General features: G+C 42.8%; 2 long non-coding RNA genes across 3 annotated transcripts in view; both read right to left on the bottom strand.

Moving 5' to 3' along the window:
* LOC132208002 (uncharacterized) overlaps positions 1 to 18,382 on the bottom strand; it is an 89,745-nt gene extending 71,363 nt beyond the window's left edge. Inside the window, exon 1 of the long non-coding RNA XR_009444113.1 lies at positions 18,013 to 18,382. This is a non-coding gene — a long non-coding RNA (uncharacterized LOC132208002). The remainder of the gene's footprint in view (positions 1 to 18,012) is intronic.
* A 3,285-nt stretch (positions 18,383 to 21,667) lies between these two features.
* The window catches only part of LOC132208001 (uncharacterized), a 215,032-nt gene continuing 212,398 nt past the window's right edge, over positions 21,668 to 24,301 (bottom strand). Inside the window, exon 3 of one of the 2 annotated variants that reach the window (XR_009444111.1) lies at positions 21,668 to 24,012. This is a non-coding gene — a long non-coding RNA (uncharacterized LOC132208001). The remainder of the gene's footprint in view (positions 24,013 to 24,301) is intronic. The other variant, XR_009444112.1, reaches the window with a different exon arrangement.

The raw sequence follows: 24,301 nt of genomic DNA, 5'->3' as shown, positions 1-24,301 counted from the left end.
TGCCAGCATGAAGCTTATTTCTGAATAGAACAATTAAAACTAATAGCAAACTTGCATAAGTATTGCTTAAGAATGTATTTCTTCAGGAGGGAAGTTTCAAATTGACAGTGTACTTGGCAACATTTCTCAGAAATTATTATGTTTTCTATATGCCAGGATGTCTCAGCTGAGAAAAGGAAAGGCTTTCCAGACCTTGCATCTTGTACCAATATCAAGCACTCCTAGGTCAGGTAGAATATGGGTTGATAGTAGGGAATTGGTCCCATACTGAAAATGTATGACATTATCCAACACATGAACTATTGTTTTAGAGATTCTAAGACTGCCAATGCCTTGCCAAGTAATTCCAAATCAGAATTACAGCAGCAATGGTTTACTTTATGTGGACCAATGAATAATCTAATTGCATATATTTGGTGGTTTTCACCACTGTTCTTTTTCAACTAGCATCCTATCCTCCCCATCTGAAATAAGCATCAACCAAATGCACCAAAATGGACCATATCAGCTGAATAGTTAGTTTCTATGCTGTAAAAATCTATGTAAATGTTAAATCACTCCATTCCCTATTTGTGGGATCTTTCTGTGCATGGGTAGCCACCAGCTTTGTCTACGAATTGTCATTGTACTGTAAGATGATCTACTCTAAGAGTTACTTTGAAGGATTTCTGAGGGCTAGGCATGTTTTTTTTTCTTTCGAAACTGGCTGGCTCGATGGAAGACATTGGAACATATTCATTGGCTTCCATCATTGTAAAAGATTTCTGACTTCCCGTTGCTCACTGAGGACAACTAGTGGCAGAAACTCAGTGCTGCAGCTTTAGCACAGCACTCCATGTGATCTTTCCCAAAATGATCTGAAATGTTGAGGCCACAAGTTCTGAGGTAGGAATGATATTCACAAAGTTCTGACCATGTTCTATCAACTGTGTGCCTATTCTAACAGTTTCCTGTTCTCACAGGCCACCCAACAACTCACAACTTCCCCCAATGACCCGCACCCATACATGCCTCACAGAGGGGATGCAAGATGTTTTAGGCCTCAAAATGGGTCACAGTGGCAAGATGTTTAAGGAGCACTGGCTCATTGGATCCTAACTCAGTTCCCAGTGTGTACACCAGCCACAGACTCCAGTTTTAGACAAATGTGGCTATCTGACATCACTATTAATATGGCACAGTGGCTCAGTGGTTCGCACTGCTGCCTCACAGCACCAGGGACCCAGTTCAATTCTAACCTCTGGCAAATGTCTGTGTGGAGTTTGCACATTCTGCCCTTTGTCTGCGTGGGCTTCCTCTAGGTGCCCCAGCTTCCTCCCACAGTCCAAAGATGTGCAGGTCGGGTGGATTGGCCATGGTAAATTAAGACCGTAAGACCATAAGACATAGGAGTGGAAGTAAGGCCATTCGACCCATCAAGTCCACTCCGCCATTTAAATCATGGCTGATGGGCATTTCACCTCCACTTCCCTGCACTTTCCCCGTAGCCCTTGATTCCTTCTGAGATCAAGAATTTGTCGATCTCTGCCTTGAAGGCATCCAACGTCCTGGCCTCCACTGCACTCCGTGGCAATGAATTCCACAAGCCCACCACTCTCTGGCTGAAGAAATGTCGTCTCATTTCAGTTTTAATTTTACCCCCTCTAAGTTTAAGGCTGTGCCCACCGGTCCTAGTCTCCCCACCTAACGGAAACAACTTCCTAGCGTCCACCCCTTCTAAACCACACATTATCTTGTAAGTTTCTATCAGATCTCCCCTCAACCTTCTAAACTCTAATGAGCACAATCCCAGGATCCTTAGCCGTTCACCCTATGTTAAACCTACCATTCCAGGGATGATCCGTGTGAATCTCCGCTGGACACGCTCCAGGGCTAGTATGTCCTTCCTGAGGTGTGGGGGCCAAATTGACTGTCGTGTCCAGAGATGAGCAGGCTTCGTAAATGCTGGGTTACAGGGATAAGGCAGGTGCAATACTCTGCAAAGAGTTGGTGCTGACCTGATGGGCTGAATAGCCTCTATCAGTACCGTAGGGATTCTGTGGTATCAATTACAAAACTTACACTTCTAAGGGGTTAAGTACAGTAGCTATCTTGAGTTGGACAAGGGACTGAAATTTTGTGCCGTTCTATTTTCAAGGAACTGCCAGAAAACCAGCCCCATTTTACCTCAGTACCAATCACAGACATTAATGCTTTGCTCTGACGTGTTGAAAGAACAAATCAAGTCCTGCTCGGCCCTCTGCAAGTATAGGCAGAATGGTTTTGATCCAGATAGGGAGACCCAGAAACAGTCCAGGGTTCGTTGTTTTGACCATACAGTGGTCTATTCTTTTCTTTAGGTTTTGTCAAATTTTGATGTAACTGGGTGCCTTGCTAAGCCATCCCAGAGAGCAGGCACCCATCGCTGTGGGTATCAAGTCACAAGCAGGGGGCAAGTGACCAGCTAAGAACAGCAGTAAAAGGGTACTAGTGAACCAAATGAGTTTTCACAACATTCAACGTGGTTGCCACTAATTCCATTTCAGTTACTGCCATGGCAGGGTTTGAACCAACGACCTCAGTACATCGCCCTCGTCCTCGGGACTCCTCAGACAGTAAGACTGTCTTCGCCTTGCCGCCTCCCCATTTTCTCAGCACTTCTGTATGATGATGCTTGGCATAAAGGATCCCATGGCTGCTGTTGTCAAGTTTTTCCTGGTATCCTTGCTATTACTGGGATCTTGCTGTGTGCAGCCCTGTCAACCTACATTTCCTCCATCACAACCGCACCTACACTTCAGAAGTGTCTCTTAGGTTGTAACACATCCCAAAATCATGAAATATGCCAAATAAATGCAAGAATTGTCATTTTTTCATCTTTTTGTATAAGGCTAAAACCATGATAAAAGTAAAAGTAGAGGCAAGCTCAAATTAACTTAAATACAAAAGGTTCTGACTATTAGAAGCCACATTGATGCATTGATTAAAATGAATGGCTTGGTCATCAAGCAATAAGGTGAAACACACAAGAATCATGGAGCCAATTAAATTTGTGTTGCATGTGTGACAGGGTCACGGGATCATAACACACTCCTTTACAATGGGCACATATTTCACAGAATGTTACCTGATCAAAATAAGTCTATTTTTTCTCAGAGTGATGCTGCATATAAGTAACACAATGGTTTCCATCTGGAAGTGTTTTAACACATGAACATTCTATTTTAATATGGGACGGGAGACAAGAACTTCAATAAAGCCAGTCCATACTGGATGTAAATGCTGTTAAATACAACAAGAATAACTTGTTAATAAAATGTGAGACTGGATGAACACAGCAGGCCCAGCAGCATCTCAGGAGCACAAAAGCTGATGTTTCGGGCCTAGACCCTCCTGAGATGCTGCTGGGCCTGCTGTGTTCATCCAGCCTCACATTTTATTATCTTGGATTCTCCAGCATCTGCAGTTCCCATTATCACTCAAGAATAACTTGTTAATATGTAGTGTTTTTAGAGTCCCAAGTTGCTTCACGAGAAGTCATTGGGTAATTTTTTACATTGAGCTACATCGTGATATATTAGGACAAGTGACCAAAAGGTGAGCACTTTAAGTGAGCAGAAATAGATAGTGGAGATTCAGAGAGAGGTTTGTGAGGGAATTACAATGGTAAGGCAGTAGGAACCTGAAGCTAAAACTGCTGGAACAGTGAAGACAAAGCAAAGTTAAGTACATTTAAGACGTCATTGGACAAGCATATGGAATAGTGTAGGTTAGATGGGCTTCAGATTGGTCTGGCTGGTCGGCACAACATCAAGGGCCGAAGGGCCTCTACTGTGCTGTAATGTTCTATGTTATATTCTATGAAATTAAGGATGTGGAAGAAGCCAGATTTGAAGGAATGAAAGAATCACAGAGAGTTTTAGATTTGGAGGGATTGACCAAGATAAGGAGGAATGGGGCCAAGGAGGGCCTTGGACTGTGTAGCCAAAGACCCGAGTAATATTCTGGGCACCTGGATTCATATCCTGCCGTGACAGACGGTGGAATTTGAATGTAATTTAAAAATCTGGAATTAAGAGTCTAAACAATGACCACGAATCCATCGTTGACTGTCGGAAAAAGCCGTCTGGTTTACAAATGTCATTTAGGGAAGGAAACTGCTTTCCTTACCTGGTCTGGCCTACACGTGACTTCAGACCCACAGCAACATGGTTGACTCTTAACTGGCCTCTGGGCAAATAGGGAAGGGCAATAAATACTGGCTTAACCAGCAACGCCCCCACCCTGTGAATGAATAAATAAAAATTTTGTTTCCCGAATCCTTCAGTTCTCTGATCTTTCTTTTTGTTTCCTTCACTGCTTCATAGGAGGCACAGAGCGACCAGTTCACAAATTACAAAGTCTTTGGCTTATCGGTTAAAAGCAACAGCTTACAACAAGTGTTGAGCGAAACAACTGGTTTTCTTTTAGTTCCAAGTATTATTTACTGCAGAGACAAAGAGAGACTCTACCTTCCATTTCTGAGGCCTGAAGGCTTCCACGGTATCATTCACACCCACAAGCTGTTCACTTTCCCAGGAACCAGAGAGCTGTCGTCAGGCTGATGACCTGTAGCATCCACAACTAGTCACAATTCCACAAACCAATCAGCAACCACAGCATGTACTGCATGATACGGCCCAGGCCATAAGCAGCAGGAGGCTGACTTGGGTTTTCAACTTGTGAAAGAAATAGAAAACTGGGAAAGCTAAAGACAATTTCATTGCATTGAAGAAGGAGTGAATTAGCTGAGAGAATGTGTTTTTAACTTTAATTTCAAAAAGAGGCAAATTATTCCACAGGTAAGTCCATGTCATGGACAGAACATTACAGGTTCAATATCTGCCTCAGTTTCGAATACCTTCCACCCAAAGGTACCAACTTGAGGCAAGACATTTTGCTGAGGGGAATCAACAGATCTCCCATTGCTTCCTGGTATGTGTGGTGATTAAAGCACTCTATTGGGTAGACAGGGGAAAATGAAATAATTGAATAGGCTAATGGCCTTACTAGAATGCAACAGAGTAGAAATCATGCTTCAGTGATATGAAGCTCTAGACAGACCACATCTCAAGAAGAGTTTTGGACACCATGTCTTAGAAAGGATATTCCAACCTTGTAAATGTAGGTTTATCAGAATAATACTTCTAAAAACCGACAAGGGTGAAATAATGAAGAGAGATTACACAAACAAGGGCTGTACCTGCTATAATTCAAAAATATTAAGGCATAAATTGATTGAAGATTTTAAAATAATGAAGGGAAAAGTCGTAAAAAGATGTTTCTGCTCATTTGAAAGTCTACGGCGGCGAGCGTCTTCAAAAAATTTGAGTCAGGCCTTTCAGGAATAATTGTTTTATACAAAGGGTGGCTGCATTTGGACCTTACTTCACAACTGTCAATTTTTTAAAAAAATGATTGATACCCTCAGCTAACAAAAATAAATCAAAGAACATAGAGCAAAGGTGGCTATACAGAGTTGGGTCACATATTGGCTATGATCTCACAAAGTGGCAGAATAGGCTTGAGAGACTAAATGGCCTCTTCCTGTTCCAATGTTCCGGCTGTTTCATTTGGTTTGGGAATTCTGAACAACACAGCATAAACGTAACATCAGGGCTAGGCCGATCTTGGGCACCGTCAGGAAGCAGCGTTGTACACAGTGTGACGGAAATCTGGAACTCTGACATCCAAAAAGGTTAAATTTCAATTGAAAGTTTCAGAACTGAGAGACTGGTAGATTTTCATTTGGCAAAATGAAGCAATATGGAATCAGGGCAGGTCAATGGAGTTCGGATTCAGTTTGTCCGTTATCTAAGTTAAAGGTAGAATAAACTTAAGGAGCTGTAAGGCCTCCTATGATACAGAAACACCAGTTTGTGTGTGTCTGAGCAGTTTGCCTTCCTGCCATTACCTGTTCAATTGATTCAGTGATCCACTGGGGTTTAAATGAACAGAGAACAGTAAAATAATGTGAGAATTCATAGTGATAAGGAGATAGAGCCTTACAGTCATTACAAATGAGGGGGGCGTTCCATCAATAGTACTTAATCATCATCCATGAGTAATTCCTTCAATCTATATAAATATCATACTGAACAAGTTAGATTGTCCTATTCCTATAATTAAAATATAATACTTGAGGCATTTGGAGCCTGAAGAGCATATGAAGCAGACACAGGGCACACAGTAATTCCATCAGAATTATAAAGCAATCAAATAGAGAGAAAATAACATCGAAAATCCAGGTTCACCTATTTTAGTTCTACTGTAAAAATTTGGCCCAATATAATTTTAAAAATTAATATAACGAAAAGCATCATATTTAGTTGTCAAAACATAGTCTTTGAAATTAACCTCGAGCTACAGGGAAAATTTGGCAATATTCTACAGTGGTGTATGAATAATATGTTTTCCAGGAGCAAAGCAGAGTCCTCCCACTGAAATACTAATGCACACCTTTTTTTTTATCTTTTCCGAATAAAGGCAAAAGTCTATGGTATTTGCATGCAATAGAAAACACCCTGACCTATGTATCGTACACACATTGTTTGAGCATCTTATATCACAGAAAAACAAATACTTTATTCTTCCTGTAATTTAAGGTATTATAACGGGCACCCTTGCATTTAGTCTTCACATCGTCAACTTTTTCACTCCTCACCAGTGATTTCTTTGCTGACATTTACAGTAGCATGTAGATGTCCTTTGGTTTACTACTAATCGGAAACAAAGGCACCCAATGACATGAATCAGTTTCAATTGTGGGTTGACTGCTGATCACAAGTTTTATTGACCATAACTGATATGTGTCAGAGTAGTCAGTTCATCTTATGTCCGTTGAGATTATCATGGGTTTTATATCACATTGATGTTGCCAATTGAAAATACTATTGTATCTGAGCCCGAGTACAAACTGAATTAATTTGTTTACATTGCTTTATTTTAAAGTTCTGTCTTTCTCAGTTTGAAGAGATTAAAGCAAGACGTCATCACCTTGAAACCTCTAATGTGATGTACACGCTTCACAAATAATGTTCATTAAAACATTCAAATAGGCCGGCTCCATCGTTCAATTGGATTATTGATGATCCCAGCTCAATTTCATCTTCCCACGCTTTGCTCTAAATTCCTTCAAAACCTCACTGAACAAAAGAAAACTCTCAGAAAATTTTTTCAGAGATAGTAGGAACTACCGATGCTGGAGAATCTGCTGTGTTCATTCAGCTTCACACCATGTTATCAGAAAATTTGAAATGATGCACAAACACAGCCTTCTGGAGAGAATTTCAGATTTCCCCTCTCTTCTGTATAGACAGCTGCTCCTGCTCAGCTTGGGTTCCAATATTAAGTATTAATCTTTTGTTCTGGATTCACCCCAAGAGGAAACAGTTCCTCTATATTTATCCTAATGAATCTATTCATCATGTTAAATATTTTGTTGAGATCAATGTGGACCATCTAAACTGAAGAGATAAGCTATGTCCAGACAACCGGTCTCCATAACTTGACTCTTTAAGCCCTGCTATCATTCTGGTGAATCTACAATTTACATCCTCAAAAGGCCTTCTCTGAGGCATGCTGACCAAAACTGAACATTGAATTCCAGATGCAGTCTGGCCAAGCTTCATGAATTTGAACTGCCTTGAGATAAAAGCAATCTTTTCTACTTGAACTCTATCCTGTAATGGTCTGTTTGTCTTGACACACCAATCTTTTAAAGCTGCTGGTCTCATCATTAAGGAGATCGGCCTCAGACTTGTCCACATTGCGATGCTTTGACCCATTCCCCTTCTTTTTGTTTCTGCGCTGTATCCTCCTGACTTTTGAAGAGATAACTCGGTGAAAATGCAGAATTTCCTATTGACAGCTTTGTTTTTTCAAATATTATTGAAATTACAACTTCTCCCTGGCATACAGTCCTTCACGGTAAACTCAGCCGGTACAAGAATCGGACTCACACTATTGGGATCATTTTGCATCCCAAACCAGTCATCCAGCCAACTCAGCTAACCAACCAAGTACATGCTGAAATATTTCAAGTTGAATGTAATGGAAAGTGCATTAGAATTCAACTTTCCTCCTTACAGCATATTCCGCTCTGAGGCATTTCAGAGCAATTTCCGTACTATTAGTATTTACTTCATACATACCATGCCAAACGTACAACCTTCGGGAATCTATGTCGTTTTGGCCACTAGGGTAGAATAGCTAAAAGGCTATGGTGATCCTTCCCCAGTACCATCTTTATTTTATATCCACCAAAGGCTCAGGCAGTACAAAAACTGTCTTGTTTGGAATTGAATGACACAAACCAGTCTGTGATATGTTATCGGATCTAAGTGATGAAGAAGACATTACTAGTAATCTCTGCATGCCAGATTAAAGGAATGGGAATCAGAGCTACCCACAACCGCTGCTCATAAGTGATATCTCTTTTCAAAAGGTTGCTATGCACAGTCACTCGGAGATATCAAGAGCTGCAGATGTTGGAGTCAGAGTCAACACAGTGTGGAGCTGGAGGAACATGACAGGTCGGGCAGCATAAGAGGAGCAGAAAAATTGACGTTTCAGATTTCCAGCCCTGATAGAATGTATGGTCACTATTCTGTGCCCTGTGATGCTCCCACTGAGAACAAGTCAATTCTTGGTCTCATGACACTCCTGCAAATAGTGGGTGCTCAATTGGAGAACCAAATCCTGGCAGCTGGTGTTCTTTCTCAAATGTTGGCCTCATATAAGATGTGTGAAAGATATGCGAGCCCTCCGATGTTTGTTGGATGAGTGTGCATTCTGCTACATTCAAATACCATGACTCTTAACCTTAATCTTGAATAACTTATACAAAGGGATAATGCAATGATGCACATTAGTATTTAAGACTGCAGACTCAGCTTTACTCGTGAAAAAATACATTGCTCATACTTTGCAGTACTGCCTCATTTTAGCTTGTAATTTAATTGTAAAAGGCTACGTTTTGACTAATCATCGTTTCTTAACATAGAACTTCTATTTCACTCCACAAGAAAGGATCTTCAATGCAGCTGAAAGCTGGGTGAACTTCGCTTTGAAATGGTATTATTTCTCTGTCATTTGATAGTGATTGGTTCATCATGAACCACAGCTCTGGTAAATGCCAGTGTCTTCAGTCAGGGAAAAGGATTGGTTTTGTGCCTTCATACATGTGTTCCAATATGGTTATGAAATGCAATTGCGATATTAAAAAGACACATCCACCAGCTCTGCCTATTGGATGTCACAGTCATTCAAATTCACTCACAAGTAATTGGCTACAGCCAGTCATCAAGCATCAATGGGCAGGAGTCTCTTGCTTCTGTCAGGGAGGATCATTCACTCTTCAAACACCAGTAAAACATGTCACTCAATGATACAAACTCATCTGATGTTTGTCTGATCGTTCAATAGAATAAAGCACTTTGTTTTCTTTGCCAGAAATTCTTCACTGAACTATAACCCACATTAACCATCAGGATTGTGAGAGTGTGGGGTAGAAATTACATGTAATTCATTCATTTTATTACAGCATCTGGTACTTTCATAACTTTTCTTTCCACTGGTAGATAGGTCAACACATTGAAATATCAAGCACTACTCTGGTTTGATAAGCTCCAGGCTTCTGGAAATAATAATAAATACAGATAAAATAAGGCCAGCCTCCTCCTCCCATCCAATCGCCACTCCAAATACAATGAGCATTTCTGTATTTTCGATCATAGGATGACTCTGTAAAGCTGCACCTACTCATCCAAATTACACTTAACTGCTCGATGTACCCCACATTATTAAAAAGCACGTAATTTGTATTATCATGACTTCTGCAAAGTGAAGCATAGTATTTAGTTATTAAATATGGTTGTAATCTCATCATTTTTCTAAATGAAAATATACTATGTCCAATATTATACAAGCCACTGGAGAATCCTCATGCAACAGAATTCCTCTTCTTTCATTATTAAAAAGATGAACAATACATAGTGCCTTATAGGGCATCAAACATTTCAAGAATAGATTGTAAAATTTGAAAGTTACGAATATTAGCTTCAAATCACACAGAAGAATGAGCTGTTGAGAAAATATAACTGGAGCCAACTCTCCGACAGAAATCAACAAATAACTTGCCTTTATATAATCTCTCTCTGAGCTTCAGGACATCTCCAAAGCATTTTTTTCAGCCAAATAAGTACAATATTTGGTGAAGGCCAAACCTTAACTTAATTTCTCACCCAAAAAAAAGTACCTCTGACATTGCAGCACTCCTTCAATACTGCAGTGAAACGTGCTCATATTTCTAGAAAGTGACTTGAATCCACAACCTTTTGACTCAATGGTGATATTTCTACTCAGCCAATACAGTAACAATGGAATCTGTCATGTACCTTCACATCACAGCTATTTCTTTTCTCCATGACTTCATCTTGATTGGCAGCTTGTAAACAGTCAGCACCATACAATACTAGCATAGTAAGTGGCTCCTTACACTCAGAATAGAGAATCTCGAATGAGGATGCAAGTAGATGCCTTAAAGTGGATGCTCCAACTGGAATCTACAAGATACAGTGCAGTAACGCAACAACATTTCTTCAAAGGTTTCTCCAGAACCCACAACATCGACCAACCAGCAGGGCAAGGACAGCAGGCACACGGGGGCATCACTTCTCAGTTTCCCTCCAATCTTTGGATGTACGCACAATCCTGACATGAAAATGTTGCCATTCCATCATCTTTACTGATTGAGAATTCTGCAGCTCCCTCCTTATCATTGCTTTGGGAATACTGTGGTTTTGAAAGGCAGCTCAGGAGCATCTGCTCATGAGCAATTAATGCTGGCCCCGTATCAGTGATGCCCACATTCAAGAAATAAATAATATTTTAAAAAGAGGCATTCAGAATGAATCACCTCTCTTGCCACCCACTTTGCCAATAGTGTTTCTCGGGCAACCCAAGCAGCACAATGAAAGCAAGATGCTCTGAGGCAGGAGGAATGAAGTAGTTTAAAATGGGAACTATTTGCAGTGGTGCAGAGAAAACAGTGGGAAGTGGGGCAGATCAGAAATCTCTTTTCGCCAGTCAACCCAGGCATAACGGATTGAATGGACTCATTCTGTGCTGTACAATTTTATGATTTTAACCATTGTGGGAAGTGGATGGCAAAGCACAAGGCCATCTATACAAAGTCTAAGTGCTTCAACAAGCAGCTAGGCTGCCACATTACTTTCTGATTTATTGTGCAATTCCATTTCTTTGGTTTAATAGCTTTTTTAAAAAATAAATCTGTATGTACTTACAATGTGTTCTGCAAAACCCACAGCAATTGCTATTCTCCTTCCTTGAAGTTATAAGCAGTTTTATGACAAGGTACGAGAGGCAAGCAAAATCAATAAGGCCATACAAAGCAACCAATTCTGTTCAGGCCAGCATTCATTTCCTCAATCTGAATACACCTTTTACTTTCCCTCACCATGATACAGTACATTCCACATGCACCCACAAAAAAACTATTCATTTCCTGAGTTAGATGCTATAACACTTAAAAGACACTTAGAATCGTACATGAACAGGAAAGATTTGGAGAGTTATGGACCAGGAGCAGGCAGGTGGGACGAGTTTAGCTCGAAAATATGTTTGGCACGGGCTGGTTTGACTGAAGAGTCTGTTTCCATGCTGTATGATTCTATGACTCTGTTTCTCAAGCAGTTCTCAGAAATATTATAAAAAGATTGAATCTAAAATGAGAAGAACAAAAGGTACTCATATATTCCTTTTTCCTCTCTCCAAGTTTAAGAAGTGACACCCAGAAAAAAAGAGTCACAATTTTGGCTATTTGATCTGAGCTTACAAGCTAAGAGATTCTGGACAGCAGCAGGAAGAGGGGTCAACCTATGTGCAGTTGGATGATGGATGTTGGAACGGAATATAGGAACATGTCATTTGAGAGCAACAGAAAGCCATTCAGCCCTTTAACACTGCTCCACCATTCAGTGGCTGATCTGCTTGTGGACTCAAGCCCCTCTGTCCCTTTTCCCCAACCCCTCGTCTCCCACATCTATCAAAAAACCATCTAACTCAACCTAGAATAAAGTCAATGGTACAGCAGCCATTACTTTTTGGGGAAGAGAATTCCACAGACCCATACCCCTCTGATGGAAATCCTCCTTGTCTCCATCATAGAAAGAAGACCTCCTGTTCTTAAATTGTACCCCCTTTTTTGAGATTCCCTCACAAGAGGAAACATTTTCCCTGTACACAATGTATCAGGTCCCCTCAGGATTTTATATATTGCCATAGGATCAATTCTCATTCTTCTAAGTTCCAACTGGTACAGATCCAACCTTTCCTCACAGGAGAACCCTATCTTCCCAGGAACAGGTCACAGAATGGCTGCCAACAAACCACAACCGATGTATGAGGGTGGCATAAGACAGACAGAATTGGCACACCATGACAGCAGGTCTCCTGGCAGGAGCGGCTACAAGCAGCAGCTTAATAAGAAGGTGCACTCAGAATCTACTGGCAAGTTTCTGAAAATTTGCTCCGAGTGAGTGAATGAGAGCAGGCTGCACAGTGTGGTGTTCACACCATTTTCCTTTCACTCACTATACAGATCAATCATTGGATATTAGCTGCAGCTCAGTGGGTTTCACTCCAACCGTTAAGACAGAATGTCATTGTTCAAGTCAGGATCTATAGACCTGAGAAGAAAATCTAGGCTAACATACCCAGTGGTCCATTGTCGGAGGTGCTGACCTTTGGATGATACCATTCGAACCAACACTCTACCCTTGGAAATTGTGGCTTCAGGTGTCTAGTTGTTAAATACTCGTATTCCCTCTCAGGTAATATAATGCCTCTGTTGTCAAGCAGAGTTATCCTGGTGTTTTGGTCAATACTAAGCTCTGAACTGATATTACTGAAGGGGTTTTCTGGTCACTGTGATGTTGCCGTTTGTGAGATCTCACTGCGCACAAATGGACTGCCATGTTTCCACATTACGACAGTGACTCCAATTCTCAACTATTCTCTTGGCCAGAAGTTGTTTGGGATATCCTAAAGCTGTGAAATGCACAATGTTAAGAAAGAAAGCCTTCTCTTTCTTCCCTTTCATGACCTCAGGACATTACAAAGCACTTTACTGCCAATGAAGTATTTTGGCAGTAATCAGTTGGTAATACAGAACTTGAAAAAATACATTTTGTTTATCCTTGTCATCTTGCACTTATTGGGGCAATTTGCAAGAAGTGAAGGGAAAAGCTGTACACAAAGAGAGTGCTGATTCATTTGGAAGTGGAACCACATCAATATTTAGCAACAGGTACAGCAAATGGTTGAAGTAAAGATGAATAAAGCAATTACAGTGGACTCTGAGGTGTTTCCACAGGGAAAACCCCAGGACTCACTTCTTATTTACTATAATAGTTGATCCTTTTACATTCTATTTGATGTGAATTGTCCTGTTAAGTGCAAGTTGAAAAACTGTAGCAATATATGCCTTTTCTCAGCAGTATTCATATTTTGGAAGTGTAGTCACTATTGCAATGTCAGGAAATGCAGCAGTCAATTTAGGCACAGCAAGCTGCTACAGTTAACAAAGCAATAGTGAGAAAAATTTATTCCCTCCACCAGTGATGGGAAGTAGCAGCTGTGCACATCATCTACAAAATCCCCTGCATAAATTCACCAAGGCTCTTTAGAAACCAACACTTTCATAAATACTACCATCTAGAAGGATAAGGGCAGCAAATTTGTGGGAATACAACCACCTGCAAGTTGCCCTCCAAGCCATGGTTCAAGAAGGCAGCTCACCAACACCTTGTCAAGGGCAGCTATGAGTGGGCAATAAATACTGGCCAGCCAGCAGCAGCTCCATTCTAAGAATGAATACAAAAAAAACCCAGGTGATTTATTCAGTGCCAGTTCTTCCTTTCTTTAATGACTATTTAAAGTCTCTATTGATGGTATAACTAAAGCAGCACAAGCCCTTGTTTCCAACTGCTGCATCAAACACAGAGTTCAAAACGTGCAACCAGAATTAATGACTGAACAGGCAGCCAAGTCAATATTTAGGAATAGGTTAAGCAAGTGGTCAAAGTAAGGATGAATAAAGCATTCACTGGAACAGAGTGGGCACATGGGATTAAGACTCATGTCCATGTAGAGGGTAAAATCTTTATACAAAAACGTTGGTTAGAGTGAGTGGCAACTGTTTGCCTTTATTCACGTCTTTAATGGATTCTAAGGCATGTCTCAGAAACTGATACTGCAATAACAAGTCGATAGTAGCAAGGGGAAGAGGTATGTCATTAGCGAACTTCTGGAAGAGCTTTACATTCTACTTCAATATTCAAAGGGGAGGCCAAAACCTCTCCAAAGTAACGCCACTGATTATATCAAATATCACAAGGTTCACACACACACACACACACACACACACACACAGTATCCATATTGTAATTTCCACGTCATTTTCATTGTGATTGTGTTGAAGGTCAAAAGGCATGGAATTGTCACAGCAAACCTCAAACTGCTGAAGTCTGGCAGAAATCCAAGAATCATCCCAACTGAAATAAAATGCACCTTTCAATCTGTAAAGACATGTCACAGCACAGGAGTTGACATAGGTGCAGTTGGAATTTTGAGTTTTATCATTAAGAGAATAAAAATGTCTCATGATTTTAATTTGTCATACCAACTTGCAGAGAAATCATGTACTACACATCTGGCACGATAGTAAAATAACAGTGGGACACATAGATGCTCTACAAAGCGATAACAAGGTGTACAGCTGGATGTACACAGCAGGCCAAGCAACATCAGAGGAGCAGGAAGGCTGATGTTTCAAGCCAAGACCCTTCTTCAGAAATCTTTGACATGATTTTGGAGTATCGTGGAAATTTGCAGCAATGGAAGGAGAGCATTTGGCCCAGCGCATCTTTGCCAGCCAAATTAAAACTATCAAGTTGAATCCTGTTTTCCAGCTCTTGGCCCTCTACATTAATGTTAGTTCAAATACAGATCCAAGTTATTTTTAAACTCTAGCAGCTTTTATGTCTTCAGTTGCAAAACTTTATGGACCCTCTCGACACTCTAAATATTTTGTCTCATCCTCTCCTAAAAACACTGCTTCGTGTTTTTGGCTGCAAAGTAAGTGACCACAGTCTCAGCCAAGAAACCAATCAGTCAGTACCTTGTATTATCATGGGAGGTGGAGACAGAACACTGGGCTTAGCCAGGATCTGTACTTCCATTAGCATTGCACACACCACACAGAGTTCCCAATTTAATAAAAAAAAGTTCTAATTATGTGGATTATGCTGGCAAAGTCACCATTTTATTGCCCATTTTTATGAACTATTTGCTATACTACTTCAGAAGGCAAGTAAGGGTCAACTGCCTCAGGGCTGAATGACACAAGACTCTGGGTTCCCCACCTCTTTGACCAAAAGCACAGAGATGGGGAAGTCTGCCAAGCTCTGCAACCATCTGATGGGTTGATTGCTCCGCTTTTACATGAAGATGTCCTGCCTCAGAGAGATTCAGGCCAGTAAGAGATTGGCAGCATTCCAGCACTGTACCAGCAGCACCACCAGAAGACGTGATCATTACTGGTATTGCACTTGGGACTTAGACAATTTTTCCAGATTCAGCTCACCAAGTGAGAAGAATTGGTAGGCCCTAGTGAGGATATGTTGGGGAGTTGGGGTGTTGTCAGAATTTTGAAGACTGGTGATAAGCAAGGCATTACATATGATCCTCGAATGGGAGCATGGGCTAATTTAGAAGAGACAGTCACCATCTGCCACCCCACCCTCAAACCCAGCCCCAACACAGCTACCTGCTGGGTATTTGGCGTTAGGCCTCTCCAGCCATTTAAATCCCAATGATACCGCACCCTCCCACCTCGACTTATTGTCTAATAACAACAGCATGTATGCATCTTGCATTGGTAAAAGTAAAATGTCTCACAATATTTCATAGGAGGAATGATCTAATCAAACGTGACACTGGCAATATCAACACAGGTAACCGCTCTGGTATTTTATAACCAATAATGTAAAAGAGAACATGGTCGGTTGGGGGGGGTGGTGGTAAAGGAGTGGTGAGGTTTATGGAAGAAATTCCAGAGCTTAAGGCATTGTCAGCTGAAGGCATGGTCACCAATTATGGAGCACCAATAGACACGAAGACAGACTTTGTGAAGCATGGAGATTTTCATTATCTGTCCCAAGGAAAATAGCATCATCATCACAGATATGATCATTATTGGTAAACATTGATACAGTGTTGCATTCAGTCAGTGAACTTAGAGAACCAATAGAGAGAAATCCAACAAATGCACAGGCCACGCATTCAAAATCTAAACTCAACAGGGATCATGAGGTCAAAGGGAGAGTCAACCCACAAAGGTTCTCAACACCAGAGAATAAGCCAGAAAATTACAAATCAAAGTACTGTGTGTGACATGATAAATCAGTAAGAAACTATTTTTAAAAGGGACATGGTTTCTTCTCCTGAAAGACTTCCACTGCATCCAACAATTGGAGTCTTGTAGAACACAACTACAGCAGCTCTTCATAACTGGATAGCAGAGCAGCGCATCTCCAGACTATGACAGAATCTCATCCTGGCAAATAATGCTTTTAGTTTATTCCATCATCCTTAATCACAATATGTTTTACTCATGTAGGAGCAAGTCACATCAAAATAAATTAACATTTTCCCACGATTTACTCACAGTGTACCCTTCAAATCCCATTATTCTTTTATTTTTTAAAAAATATCTGGAGTGAAGCTTTAGGCAAATATAGAACTGAATAAGATTCCCCCTCCCACATTGTGGCGTACATTATCAAGTTTCCAGTTAAGCGATACATAAATGTTTCAGAAATCCTCACTGTGCCTTGTTCGGAAAGGGTTGCCTTTTCATCCTCCTTGCAGCCAGGATAGCTGGGAGAGACATCACTCCTGCGTCTCAATCTTTCCGAAAATACTGTTATTACTACATCATCGATCAGCCAGCTCGAGGTCTCCCCCGTTTAATCCTGGTTAATTTTAGAATTGAAATCTATCAATTAAAGCGTCTCCCAGCAAAACTGCTTCTAATTACCAGATCTGCAGCATCTATTGCTTTGTCATCAACAGGCACTTGTCAGCCCATCAATCAAGGGGTTAAATTTAAAATAGCCCCGGTTGTTTGGGGCGTGCGAGCCAGTGAGCATCCGGCAGGAAGGGAACAGCGTCAGAGGGCTGCAAGCTAACGGGGTCCGAATCATGTTGCCAAACCACTGCCCGGGTGTGGAGTCACTGCATTTGTCACATCCAAGTCCCCCCTCACGTCTCTAGGCTCTCTTTGCAACACAGCAACAACAACCTGCACAGAGTGGGTCAAACAAGATCTCCAGTTTGCACTTCCTCAGAAGCGAGACTCTGAGCTATTACCTTCTTGACAGCTTTCCACTAGAATTAGCTGTTTAACCATCTTAGTCACTGGCCTGATATTCTCTGGTCGGGCACTTTTTTTGCCGAAACAGAACAGTGCAAACCTCCAGAACCACCTTTCCCCTTATACGAACTGATTCTGTGCGTTGTATCTCAACCGTGGATTCGCTACAAACCATCTGCAATCTCTTGCCCGGTTGATAGGGAATCTAGGATTCCCAGTATTGACCTTATCTATCCTCAACGTCCAATCTGCGCTGTTAGGAGCAGAAAGCGCCGGCTTGTGAAGCTAAGGGATGCAGGGGAGCTGTCTGAGGGAGAGAGAACGCACTATTCAGGCTAATGCTACATTCCCACCGATTGCACTGTATCAAGAGTCACGAACAGCATCGGTCAAGATAGGAGAGCCCATATTGAACAACAGACCAAACTCCCTCCCCTCCTACTCCACAATAACAGGACATTTGCAAAACACACACACACAAAAAAAGGCAGGCACATTCACATCAGCCAATGGAACGGTGTGTAAAGGGTACTCACTCGCTTTGCCTTGTTTCGGCCTTTGCAACAGCTTCTGCATTGCAGCTACATCTTCGGTTTTGACAGCTTGCAGTAATTCCTGATGTTTCTCCATGGCTTGTTGATGTGTGTGTGTGTGTGTGTGTGTGTTTATGTGCGTGTTTTTATATCCGATGCATCTTAGGTTTTAGGAGCTGAAGCGAGAGAGAGAGACACACACACACACACACACAGAGGGAGGAAGACTATGCCTGGCAGTGTGTGCATAGAGGCAGGGACAGGAGGAGAGCTACCGATGGGTGAAAGGCAGAGACAGCCTCGTCTCTTGTATCACAAACCAAAACAGCTCTCTCTCCTAAAATAATAAAATGTGAGGCTGGATGAGCTCAGCAGGCCAAGCAGCATCTCAGGAGCACAAAAGCTGACGTTTCGGGCCTAGACCCTTCATCAGAGAGGGGGACGGGGAGGGGGGACGGGGAGAGGGAACTGGAATAAATAGGGAGAGAGGGGGAGGCGGACCGAAGGTGGAGAGGAGAGAAAAGGTCAGTCCAGGGAAGACGGACAGGTCAAGGAGGTGGGATGAGGTTAGTAGGTAGCTGGGGGTGCGGCTTGGGGTGGGAGGAAGGGATGGCTGAGAGGAAGAACAGGTTAGGGAGGCAGAGACAGGTTGGACTGGTTTTGGGATGCAGTGGGTGGAGGGGAAGAGCTGGGCTGGTTGTGTGGTGCAGTGGGGGGAGGGGACGAACTGGGCTGGTTTAGGGATGCGGTGGGGGAAGGGGAGATTTAGCATCCCTAAACCAGCCCAGTTCGTCCCCTCCCCCCACTGCACCTCACAACCAGCCCAGCTCTTCCCCCCCACCCACTGCATCCCACAACCAGTCCAACCTGTCTCTGCCTCCCTAACCGGTTCTTCCTCTCACCCATCCCTTCCTCCCCCCGACAAGCCGCACCTCCATCGACCTACTAACCTCATCCCACCTCCTTGACCTGTCCGTCTTCCCTGGACTGACCTATCCCCTCCCTACCTATACTCTCCTCCCCACCTATCTTCTTTACTCTCCATCTTCGGTCCGCCTCCCCCTCTCTCCCTGTTTATTCCAGTTCCCTCTCCCCATCCCCCTCTCTGATGAAGGGTCTGGGCCCGAAACGTCAGCTTTTGTGCTCCTGAGATGCTGCTTGGCCTGCTGTGTTCATCCAGCCTCATTTTATTATCTTGGAATTCTCCAGCATCTGCAGTTCCAATTATCTCAGCTCTCTCTCCCCTTCCCCACCCCGGATTATTGCAAATAAAAAGGACAACACAAAATCCTCCTTGCTGTCCTCCCCCGAGAGCCTGGTGGCTGCACTAAGTACACAGCGGCGATGCCATGGTTCTTCAGTCCGTCCTCACTCCCATCGCGTTTCGCAGCCGCTGCCTCACGCGCTCTCTCTCTCTCTCCCCACAAGAGCTGAGATCTGCTTTCAATGTTCCTACCCTGCCGCATGGCGGAGGAAGATTGTACAGGAGCCAAATCATCACATCCCTCTCATACCAAATAGGACAGATCCTGGGCCAAGGCAGGTTTATTTCTGGAAGCGCTCTTAAAGGAAACCCCTACGAAAGAGTGCGTGTTGGGGGTGGGGTGGGAAAGGGGTGGAACTAATCCTTTTAAAATCTCTGGTTTGTCACCATTTTCTGAAAATAACACCGCTTTGCTTTCTAACATCCCGCTAATCCTTCCCACCATTGCAATATCTGTATTTATTGGTCGATAGACAAGAATTGAACAGGTGAAACTGCACATTTAAACATTATGCTCGTCACAATATTAACTGATGGAAATGGATGCTGTAACTTCAACTTGGCCGGGACTGTTCCAAACTCTCTATCATCCTGGATTAAGAACTGCAAGGTAATGCAGCGTTGGTACCTGGTCCCTTTTCACTGGGGGTTGCCAACCTGCTGTCTCAGGAGTCAGCATAACATTTGGCGGTTGCAATTTTACGCGGCAAATAGCGCCAATTTGAAAATAATACCGGCGTCTCCGGAAGTGAATTAAACTTGGACAAGAAGCAAATGCGGCTTCCATCAATCATTCCACCCGCCACCACAGCCCTCTCCCACTTCTTACGCCCCTTCAATTATACTTAACACACAAATACAGCTCAATTCCGATTAGCACGTCTCGTTATTTTTTCACTCCCTTCCCCGCCATGTTAACCAGTTATCATTGAGCACCCTGGCTGGTTCCTTATCTGGTCAATCCATAATTGTACATCCCATCTATGGTCTGGGATCAAGCTAGTTATTTGGGAATTATCTCCACACCTGTCTGAAAGGCAGTGTCTTGTTCTCCCTGGGTTATTTTTAATCTGGAAGCAATGCTAATGATGCTGTCTGACTTGGGGTCATGCTTGTCATCAAGATTTGTATGTGCACTCTGCGCAGGGTGGCAATTAACTCGGAAATGTTTTCACCTAGCGGCTGAATGGCTCTAAGTGTCTGCACCCCTCTCATGTGTGTAAATTATCACCGACATGTAAATCTCTGATGGTTCTAATGTGGGATACCACATTATCAATGAGTTATTTTCCGTGTCTTAAGATCCAATAACGTCAGTATCCACTTGCCCACATCATTTGGATGCTTGAGATAGTCGCAGGTAACAGAGAAGGTTGAAAAGGACAAAGATGCTGTTGTGCTGTGCATGGGCTATCCAAAAGCATTTTGTACAATTTTTGAAGAAAATCTTAGAATGAAAGGGATCCAAAATTGTCTGAGGGATAAGAAAGAGAGTGTAATATAACAAAGTGTGTAGCTGGATGAACACAGCAGGCCAAGCAGCATCTCAGGAGCACCAAAGCTGACGTCAGCTGCTGTGCTCCTGAGATGCTGCTCAGCCTGCTGTGTTCATCCAACTACACACTTTGTTATCCTGGATTCTCCAGCATCTGCAGTTCCCATTATCTCTGATCACAAGAAAGAGAGTGTGATGGGTGTTTTTCTGATTGAGAGGATGTTTGTTGTGGAGTTCCCCTGAGGCTGGTAGTGAGACCCTTGCTTTCCTGATACGTACATAAATGATCTAGGCTTGGGTGTGCAGGGGACAACATTGTACTGTGCAGATGACACAAAACTCCAATGTACTGCGACCTGTTATGAGACATAGAGTCATAGAAATGTACAGCACAGTCGTTGGTCCATTTCATGGGCGCCATTAGACTTTCATTCCTGGGTGTTGTTTTTAAATTGAAATTGGATTCAAACATGCGTCATGGTGAAAGTTGATTCTGATTACCTGAATCTCCGGATTACTAGTCCAGTGATGTTGTCACAACGCCTCCATTTATGAGAATGATTCTCAGGGATGAGAAACTCAGTTATGAGGATTTTTTCAAGGTACTGGGACTGCTTTCCTTGGAAACTTGATAGAAACTTTCCAAAACCATGAGTGCTCAGGAGAAAGCAGATAGGAATAAAATGCTTCAGAGATAGTAGGAACTGCAGATGCTGGGGAATCTGAGATAACAAGGTGCTGAGCTGGATGAACGCAGCAGGCCCAGCTGCATCAGAGGAGCAGGAAGGCTGACATTTCAGGCCTAGACCCTTCTTCATTTTTCTGAAGAAAGTTCAGAAAGCTCTTCATCCAGTTCTACACCTTGTTATCTAGGAATAAAATGTTCCCACTCCTAAAATGAATCTAGAACCAGAGGGCACAGTTTCAAAGATGCTAACAAAAGAAGCAAATGGGCAGTGAGAAAAAATACTTTATTCAGCCAGTGAGTGATCTGGGCCTGGAATCCACTGCCCGGAAATGTGGTGGTGGCAGATTCGGCGAAGGCACGCAAGAGGGATGGTTACTTAAACAGAAAAAAAAATACATGCAGGGTTTTTGGAAAAAGGTAGAAGATTGGCCTTAAATTAGAGTGCTCAGAGAGCTTGGCAAGTATGATGGGCTGAATGTCTTCCTTCTGCGTTGTAGCAATTCTGCGTTTCTGCCAGGTTCACTCTTCTGTTGTGGGCAGTGATGGATGGCATTTTTGCAGGCAATCACGTAGGTGCTGGATTTTGTACATGACGGGTAGAATTTAACACCCCTCTCTTTATGCGGGGTTTGAGCTGGAGAGTGTAAGTACGGACCTGACTGTCTTTCAAGTTTTACCCTGATGCAGTCTCGATTGGGAAGGCTGGTAAATGGTCTTTACTCCCCTGAGTGGGCAATTAATAACTTAGGCTGAACAAATATCACACAGAAAGTTTGAGAAGTAAAACTCTTAATTATAGAATCCCTACAGTGTACAATCAGACCCTTTGACCCAACATTGACATTTGCAGCATTCCACCCACACCCATTCCACTATAACCCACCTAACCCACACATACCTGGACACTCTGGGCAACTTAGCATGGCCAAGCCATCTAACCTGCACATCTTTGGACTGTGGGAGGAAACTGGAGCACCCAGAGGAAACCCATGCAGACATTTCCAGAATGTGCAAACTCCACACAGACAGTCACCTGAGGTTGGAATTGAACCTGGGTCCCTGGAGCTGTGAGGCAGCAGTGCTAACCATTGATCCGCCATGCCATATTAGTAGCGATGGCAAACAGATAGCACCTGACTACCTTTTCTTACAACCTCCTGATTCCCTGGCCAGAAAACCTCTCCCACGACCCCAATTTGTTCATGACTCACTAATAGCATTGGATTAATTGCAGTACCAGCATCAGCCACCCTTCCTGGTGGCACCACCTGCAATGGCGAGGCACTAGTCTCTGTTTGGCCAGCATCTCTCAGTGAGTGGGGTTTTAGCCACAGACTGCCCCCGAATGGTAAGTGCTCGGTTGGCACTTCATTCACTGGAACTTTCCTGACAAGGTAACCTGGGGTTTCTGTCAGTTCTCCAAGTGCTAGGTATAATCCCTGTCATCTGATTCACATTCTGATGGAAGTATGAGTAATGCTGCTTGGATGCTAATGGTATATGTTTTGACCTCAGTATTCCAGTTACAATCCTCTCTTAATCCAGTGCAGTGAGGATAGAGATATCACCAACCACTTACAGGTTAGATGCAAGTGGATTTCCGCTGACTCTTGTAAAAGTGTTTAGTGGTTTTCAGAGCTGTTTAAGCCAGCTGAAATCTCTCAGGAATGGGGAAGCATTCCCTGACTGTGAGGATACTGCACAAGTCAACAACAGGGCTACAGTCGTGGCTATCCCCTCAGACAAGCATGACTGAGAGAATGGACAGAAATCACACAGAGCAGGACAGGTGACTGGAATAAGGTGAATGATGAAGGAGACAACGATTCTCAGTGGGATACCTGAATCTCCAGAGTCTGAATGGAGCCATTTTTCCCGTCGTGAAGAACTGTGCGTGAGCTTTCACCTTAGTACAGACATCCTCACTGGAATTGATCACTTCTGAAACTGTAACTACAACCTCCAAGCAGGGTCACAAGGTCATGGCCAGAGGATGGGAAGATTCCAGGCTGGCCCAAAGATTACTTGCAAAATTTTCCAGCTTGTCATTTTTCCTGTTCCCATAAGGACCTGTAATGGGAATCAAAATTACATGAAAATCAAGTACATTTCAGTTTTCCTTGTCAGAGAGCAGCAGGATACTGAACAGAAGACTTTGTAATAATTCTTCAATATTCTGCCCTGCCATCCTCATTTGAACAACTTGAAGTAACGAGGAGGTGACAAGAGCCTTTGTTTGATGACCTGGTCCATATGGGAGTGTGTATTACACACTCAGAGGGGCTGCATAAAGTACCACAGGAAATGTAATGGTGCAGACCACTGGAGTAGTTCAATGTTGTTTCTGCTGCCTGGAGCACTCTGGGGCAGTCCTGCAGTACAGAGAAGGGCCGGTGTCGTCATGATTCTTGATAGTCTCCAACCTTGGCATCATGAGGGTACGCTGTCGCTGCCAGTGATCGGGCACCAGCTGAGAAAGAGGAGGAGTTGGAAGCAGTGAGGAGGTAACCATTGCAGCTTTTTTGTTGCCAGACTTTCTGTGATCCACTCGACCAACTGTAATACAGGTAAATGTAAGATCAAATTCCACGAACAAGGCTGAACCTTCCCTCTCCTTGGCTGTTGACTACCACTGCACCACTTGTCTACAAACAACAGTAAATGCCGTCACAATATCGATATTTCAAAACAATAATGTTGAACAATCTATGCCATAATGCATGCAAATATCAACTGCCCTCATTTATTTCCTTCATACCAGTATTACAGGTGCCTTTTTCTTGCTTAATGCTCCCACAGAGTGCGATCCCTGTGACTGTGGCACTGCAGGTGAAAGCTGATGATT

Source organism: Stegostoma tigrinum, unplaced genomic scaffold (assembly GCF_030684315.1).
Source record: "Stegostoma tigrinum isolate sSteTig4 unplaced genomic scaffold, sSteTig4.hap1 scaffold_244, whole genome shotgun sequence".
Lineage (NCBI taxonomy): Eukaryota > Metazoa > Chordata > Chondrichthyes > Orectolobiformes > Stegostomatidae > Stegostoma > Stegostoma tigrinum.
This window is presented reverse-complemented; position numbering and strand designations above follow the sequence as displayed.